This window comes from Vicugna pacos, chromosome 19 (assembly GCF_048564905.1).
Source record: "Vicugna pacos chromosome 19, VicPac4, whole genome shotgun sequence".
NCBI classification, from domain to species: domain Eukaryota; kingdom Metazoa; phylum Chordata; class Mammalia; order Artiodactyla; family Camelidae; genus Vicugna; species Vicugna pacos.
The window spans coordinates 26895213-26903080 of NC_133005.1; the positions used below are offsets into that span (position 1 = coordinate 26895213).

Sequence of the window (7868 nt, forward strand, 5' to 3'; positions counted from 1 at the left end):
TATACTCAGAAATGAAATTGCTGAATCATATGGTAATTCCATTTTTAATTTTTTGAGGAACTGTCATACTGTTTTCCATAGTGGCCACACCATTCTTACAATTTTAGTGTGAAATTATTTCAAAATAAATATTACAACTCTAACTGTCTTTGTAATTAGATGATTAATTGCTTTTAAAATCTGGTGATAAGATCCCTGATATCTAGAGCAAAAAGGGAAATATGCTATTTCACTAGAAATTAGACAATTAATAGCACTTGTGCTTGTTTTTGTTTTATTTGTGGACAAAGACTTGTAGACAGGTGCAAAAATAAATCCTCTTTTGCAACCCAGAACTCATTGTTCAGTATGAGTTTTGATACAGGCAAGACAGAACAGGATACCTAAAACAGATTCAAGTGATGAGTATTGATAAACATAAAGATAGCTTCTGGGACTATAGAAATGGTAATTTAAAAGCATAAGATGAGAAATGATCAGTTATGTTGATTTAGTACTCTGACTTTAATGTTCACATGAAACAAACGTGGCTTCTTTTTTTAGGCTTTTATCTTGAACAGTGTCTAGACTTTAAAAAAAGGGTATTGGCAACGATCAGTACTATTCTAGGGTGTGATAAGCTTAGGAGTAAATGATTTGAACTTAATGTATATTTAGAGGGTGTCTGAAATTCAGAACCAGGCGGATCAATCTTCCCTGACTCCAAATATGTAATAGTCCTAAAGTAAACTGCTTGAGAAAATTGGACTCCAAAGATTACAGGTGAGGAGTTTTTGAAGTGTGCTCATGTTCCACTGGAAGTCAGAGAAGCCCAACTAAAAGAATTATGGACTGACTGACAATTGTTGATTGAGCAAAAATTATTGAAAGGTCTGTCTTGAAGATTATATGACTCAGACATTGGAGGAACTAAGGGTTGATGGGCAGTGGAAAGAATCAGAACATGTGTGAAATTCTTAAAAAATGTATTGACTTAAATTATGCTACACAATTTAAAAAAAACCCTTTACACTTAAAAGAAAAGAAAAGAAAAGAAATTAGACAATTAAGGCCAAGAAGAAAATGGAGGAAATCAATATGGATTTATATAAGCATTGGCCATGATGATTATGAAAACCTGGCGTTGAGCTCCCTGACAGCCAAGGCAAAAACAAAAAAAACAAACATGTTTGAAAGGAAGAATCTGCTCAGTCCCTCAAGGAGAGTAACAAAATTTTTTCTCATCCAAGGAGGCTGGGGAAGTTTGTCCTTACTCCTTTCTTTCATAGGTGCTTCCTACTCAATTTACTGTGTTCTCCTTTCTTTGAGGATACCTTAAATTAGAGGTCTGCCTGTTTCTCCTTGGCTCTAGACTCCTTGGCCTCTGACACCACAGGTCCCCTCTGTGTCAGGCCCCTTCTGACACCACAAAGTTAGTGTCTGGAATGGTTGCCTGCAGGTGAGGGCTGTCCACCCCACCTTGCTCCCTTACTGAAGGCTTATCACATGGAAGAAGGCAGTGGATTCAATGGCCTTTAAGCCCTAACAACACTGATTATCTGTGACTTTAAGGGTTAAAAACTGAGACTATCTTTTCCTGAGTAGGTTTTTATCTTAGAAGACACTGTCAGAAAGTCCTTCCTGTCATAAGTTAAAGCTCATGCTACTGTTCAAGACTTTTTCTTATTTTGTGTGAGGTGGAGATAAGGAGGAACTACTCATTACTCTTCTGGAAGCCTCCTTCCAGTAACACCAGCCCTTTTCCTGTCCTTTTGTGTGATTTTATTGACATCACAGAGCAGAAGGAGCAGGATTATGAGCAAGAGTTCTGGATTTAGGCTGCTCAGCTCCCGACCAGCTATGTGACATTAGGCAAGTGACTTTTGGTTTTTTTGCCTCAGTTTCCCCATCTGTAACATAGGAATAATAAAAGCATCTGTTTCATAAAGTTATGAAGATTAACTTAAGCAGTCCATATGAAACACTAAATTCAGAGCTGGACTCTCAGAAAGCAGATGCCTGGGGTGGGAGGAAAAGGGGCACCCAGGGACAAAATGGAACAGGTGGTAGGTCTGTGAGCCTTGTAGACCAACAGAGGCCAGCCCTGCCCCCAGAGATGAAATAGAAGAGTCCCACATGCGGGCATTTCTCCATTTAACAGATCACAGCGGCTGGGGGATGTGCACGTGTAAAAAGCTCTTACCACGGAGTCGTTCTGCATTTGCCCGTTGCTCTATTATCATACACATCCTTATCAGCTTCGATGATTACCAGCTCCTGGGATCCTCTGCCTCTTTGAGAGGAGCTCCAGAGCCTGTTGGCTGACTACCTCCTCCTCCTCTTATGCCAGGGTTTGTCTTCTGTCCCTTAGCTACCAGGCTCCTGGCATCTCCACTGGATAGGGAGGCGTATGGGAGCTGGTAGCACTGAACTGAAATCTAGGTGAATTCAAACAGTATATCTCCAATCAGCAGACATGCTGTAGGGAGATGGAGTTGCTCAGGGTTTGGAGATACAGCACCAAACCAAACCAAACCAAAGCCCCTGGCATCAAAGAGCTGACCTTCTGGGTCAGTGGTTAAAGAACACATACACACACACATAAAAAATGCCCAAGAAAAATCAGGGCAGATGGGGGATGGAGGTGGATTAGGGACCACTACTTTGTAGAGGGTAGTCAGAGAAGGCTTCTGCAAGACTGTAACGTTGGTGAGTTCAGGGTGAGGGAATGAGCTATGCAGATATCTGGGGGAGGAATGTTCCAGGCAGAGAGAGCATCCTCAGCACAACTAAATAACAGCCAGAAGCCTGCTGGTGTGGCTGGAATGAAGTCAAAGGAGAGAGAAATTGAAAGGAGGCAAAGGCAGAGGGAGACTGGGGCCCAGCTCATGATCATGTGAAGGGAGCCTTTGGAAAGTTCTGAGCAGAGGAGTAACATGATCTGGCTACAGACTCGGAGTTTAGGCACGAGGGTGGAATGGGGAGGCGGACGGTGTGGCACAGTTGGGAAGCCAGTGCCATAATCCAAGTAGGAGATTATGGTGGTTTAGATCAGAGTGACTGTGGTGGAAGTGTCTCGATGGGGCTAATCATGGACATATTTCGATGGTAAAACTGATCAGGGTTTCCTAATGAACTGAATGTGAGGATAGAGAGAGAGAAACTAAGGATTATTACAAAGCTTTTGGTTTGAGCAAGTGAGAGGATGGAGTAGCCCTTTACTGAGATAAAGACTAGGAGAAGCACATTGGAGGATGAGTATCAGGAGTATGGTTTTAACAGTTAAAAAAAAAAAAGGACTTAAGGAAGAAGCAACAATACATAAAGCAGTTAGGACACCACAGGCACTGCATGCACACTTGTGCAAGGTTACTATTATCCCCATTTTTAAAACAAGCAGGTGAAGCTCTGAGGGTTAAGTTACTCATCCACTGTCCCACTGCTGATTCAGTAGAAAAACCAGGATTCAAACCTGGGTCTGTTTGGCTCCAAACTTGGGTTTGTTTCTCTTTTTAAATGTCCTCAGTATTCCATGATCCCTTGTCCTTAAGGTTTCTTGGTGATACTATCGGAAAGTTCTTCCTCATGTTTAATAGCAGGGTAACCTGGTGTAATAGAGCCCTAGTCTTTGTTTGGGGCTCTTGGCTTATGTCAGGTGAGGTGAGTGAGTGAAGATGGGTGAAGCAGGTGGCAGCCCATGAGCTATTTGCCTCTTCAAGCATTACTGATAGAGCCATGAAATTTAAATTCCCTTTTTTTTCTTGAGGATTTTAATTTTTTAACTTTTTTTTATTGAGTTATAGTCATTTTACAATGTTGTATCAAATTCCAGTGTAGAGCACATTTTTTCAGTTATACATGAATATACATAGATTCATTGTCACTTTTTTTTTCGCTGTGAGCTACCACAGGATTTAAATTCCCTTTTCAAAGGTCTTCATCACCAGAAAGGTTATTCAAAACTTCCCTGACATCACATAATACCTAAAACAAGATTTTAAAAATGTAGACAAACAAGTAATAGATAGGTAGGTAGGGTAGATATCTATATATATAGATACAGATATTTGAAAAGTTCTAAAAATATTTTAATCTTTCATAATCCCCAATTTTAAATGAATTTAATGAGAACTGAAAAAATTTCCACTACTTCACCCATCTAATTTCATCTCCCAAGGATAACTCGATTAACAATTTGGTACATAACCTTAAGAGTTCACATACTTATACCCATTTCTATATTTATTATTTTAACAATGACAAAAGGAAAGTGCTATACAGCAGTGTCCAATAGAATTTTCTGCAATGACAGCATGTCTACCAGCCACATATGGCTACTGAGCACTTGAAATGTGGCTAATGTGACTGAGGACTGAATTCTTAATTTTAAGTATTTTAATAGCTATAGGTAGGTAGTGGCTACCACAATGAACAGCTCATGTCAGAAATTTTGGTTTTTTACTTAGAGTATCATGGATATTTCTTTTTTGTGTGTAATTTTATACATTTTGAAATCATCTCACAGAAAAGTTGCAGTTACAGTACAAAAAAGTTTGTCCCCTGAGCCGTTTGAGAGTAAGTGAGGACTGGATGCATCAGCACACCCAAATAATTTGGTGTTTATTTCCTTCAGACAAAGACATTCTCTTACATAGCTATAACCATCAAAATCAGGAAACTGTCATTGGCACATTACAGCTATCAAATCCTCAGAACCCATCCACATTTTGCCAGTTGTCCCAATAATGTCCTTTATAGCAAAGGGTCCAGTTCATAATTGTGCAGTACCCTTAGTTGGCATTCCTGTTGGTTTCCTTCTGTCTGATACAGTTCTCAGCCTTTCTTTGACACTCATAACCTTGGCACTTCTGAAGATTATAGACCAGTTACTTTGTAGAATATTCTCATGGTTAGATTTAGGTTATGCATCTTTGGCAGGAAGAAAATCACAGAAGTGATGCTGTGTTCTTCCCGTTGGATGCTATCAGGTGGTACAGGATTTCAGTTTGTCCTGTTACTGGTGGTAACTTAGATTATTGGATTAAAATAGTGTCTCCATTGTTACTGTTGTTACTTAGTCCTTTTTCATTTTAAAATTTATGTGTATGTATGTGTGTGTATATATATATACGTTGTATTAAAAAAAACTCACATAACATGAAATTTACCATCTTAACCATTTTCATTTTTAGGTTTATCGTTCAGGTGTGTTGAGTATATTCACATTGTTGTGAAAGAACTTTTTCATCTTGCAAATCTGAAACTCTGTACCCATTAAAACAACCCCCCTTTCTCCCCTCCCTCCAGCCCCTGGTAGCTACCATTCTACTTTGTCTTTATGAATTTCACTACTTTTAGATACATCATATGAGTGGAATTATACGGTATTTATCTTTTTGTGACTGGTTTGTTTCACTTAGCACAATGTCCTCAAGGCTCATCCAAGTTGTAGCAGGTGACAGAATTTCTTTCCTTTCTAAAGCCGAATAATATTCTATGGCGTGTATATACCACATTTTGTTTATCCATTCATCTGTTGATGGAAATTTGGGTTGCTTCCACCTCTTGGTTTTAGTGAATAGTGCTGCTATGAACATGGATATGCAAATATCTTTGAGATCTGCTTTTAATTTTCTTGGATATATATCCAGAAGTGGGACTGCTGGATCACACTGTAGTTCTAATTTTGATTTTTTGAGAAACTGTCATCCTGTTTTTAACAGCAGTTGCACCATTTTACAGTCCCACCAACAGTGAACAAGGGTTCCGACTTCTTCACATCCTTGCTTGGCAACACTTGTTATTCTCTGTTTTTTGTTAGTGTGAGATGATATCTCATTGTGGTTTTGATTTGCATGTCTCTAATTATTAGCGAGGTTGAGCATTTTTTCATATGCTTGATGGCCATTTGTATATCATCTTTGGAAGAATGTCTGTTAAAGTCCTTTGTCTATTTTTCAATTGGTTGATTTTTATTGCTGTTGCTAGAGTTCTTTATATATTCTGGGTATATCAGATGTGCAGATATTTTCTCCCATTCCGTAGGTTGCCTTTTCACTGAGTATGTCTTATTCCCTATTTATTAAAAATAGGTATTTTATGAGGAGATGCTTTGAAACCATGTAAATATCCCCTTCCTTAGCATACTTTTCATTTATTTATTCATTTATTTATATCAGCATTGGACTCATGGCTTCCTGCTTTATATAATCTGTTATTATCATTTTATATTTTGATGCACAAATGGCAACAGATTAGGCCAATGGAAACCACTTCAAGCTGGCTTCTGCAGCCCTTTTGACATGTTCCTCACATTCTCTGTGGTACTTTCTTATTTTCTGCCACAACAGGATATTCCAGGATGATCTTGTACTTTCTGTTGTGGACCTGGAATTAGCCATTTCTCCAGGGACCCTGGTTCCTTATAGTAGAGAATGGTATTTAGAAGCTTCTGGCCCAGACCCTGCCACTGATGAAATTTGTGGCTTTGAAAGGCCCAGCATCTGATCTGGAGAGGCATACATACATCAGCCAGCCAGAACAAACCCCTCATTTACAGATGACGAGACTGAGGCCCAGATGGGATCAGTTGGCCAGTGTTCCCCAATTAGTTGAGAGAACTTAGCCAAGAGCTGAGGCCTGACTCCCTTCCAGTGCTCTTTCCCTGGCAAGATATGTTGTTAGCGATGAGATGTAAACCCAGTGGGGCCTGTACCCTCCCTGGACTTCACTTTCCTTTTCTGTCCACTGAAGTTTAGCTTTGCCCTCCAGTTCCAGGACTGCCTTTCTCAAAGCTAACTTCGTTGTCTCTTTAGCTCTTTATGAGCCCTACCCCTACCCCTACCCCCGACCTTTGTGGGTGAATTCACCTTAAATTACAGAGAACTTCAGCTTTTATCTCCAGCTCTGGTGGATTTTGGGGTGGCAGACTGGCTCTAGTCTGGGATGAGTTGTCCGAATGTACCTGATTCTCCGCCTCCAGGCCAGGGGTTCAAGGCATGTGTGCCTCCCTGAAGCCTGTCTCAGTCAGCTAACACCTGTCAGAGGGGCATCAGTGCTAGAGAAGGCCTGATCCTGAGTGGAAAGGGCCTCTTCTACCTGCCGTCACCGGCTCCCAGCCCACCCAGGGAAACACTCAAAATACTGCCTCTCCACATCCAGAGGCCAGTGACCTTTACCCTCAAAGTTCGGAGTAAGAACCCCTTTCATATTCTACTAAAGAATGTTTTCTGTGCCTAATTTGGGGGTGGGTGGTGCTGCATTGGACCTCCCCTTGCCCCCCACCTTGGGTCAGCTGTGACAGGAACTGCCAGCCTGGGGAGCCCTGACTATTAAACCAGAGCCTGTAACAGCTGTGCTGTACAGGTCAGTCCAAAAAGCTAAGCTTTAGTCTCCTTTGTATTCAAGACATTTCCTCAGCACCTGCTATGTGTCAGGCATTGTGCAGCTCCCTGTTAGAGATGATTTAAGCCTGAGCTCAATCCAGTAGACTTCAAGTAACAATGACAGTACAAGTGGGTTCCTTACACAAGAGGCACAAGTAGGGGCTGCAAGGGAAGGGGCGTAACTTCTGACACCTGTTTCTGGCACTTTAATCTTGGGGTGTCAGATTCTCATAGGTAAGGCTGTTAAAACTAAAATTTGAGAGGGCAATGAAGAATGATTTTGCTGGGTGAAAAGTGTGGAAAGGGCAGTATAAGCAGAAGGAATAGCTTGAGCAAGGCTGGAATCACCAAAGTGTGAAGTTACCTTGAACAGTAAGGCAATCAGGGGAGCTGACATCTAAGCAATGGAGGAAACTTCAGATACCTTAAAGCCCAAGCATGAAGGGTGTTAACACTGTGCTTCTGTGGAGTATGCACTTAACTCTGCAAGCAATGGAGACTTCG

At 40.7% G+C, this 7868-nt stretch overlaps 1 non-coding gene across 1 annotated transcript; it reads left to right on the forward strand.

Annotated features, from left to right (window-relative positions):
- The first annotated feature begins 252 nt into the window (after positions 1–252).
- On the forward strand, positions 253–379 carry LOC116284374 (small nucleolar RNA SNORA40). The gene has a single exon (XR_004194136.1). It is a non-coding gene; the product is annotated as a small nucleolar RNA SNORA40 (small nucleolar RNA).
- The last annotated feature ends 7489 nt before the right edge of the window (positions 380–7868 follow it).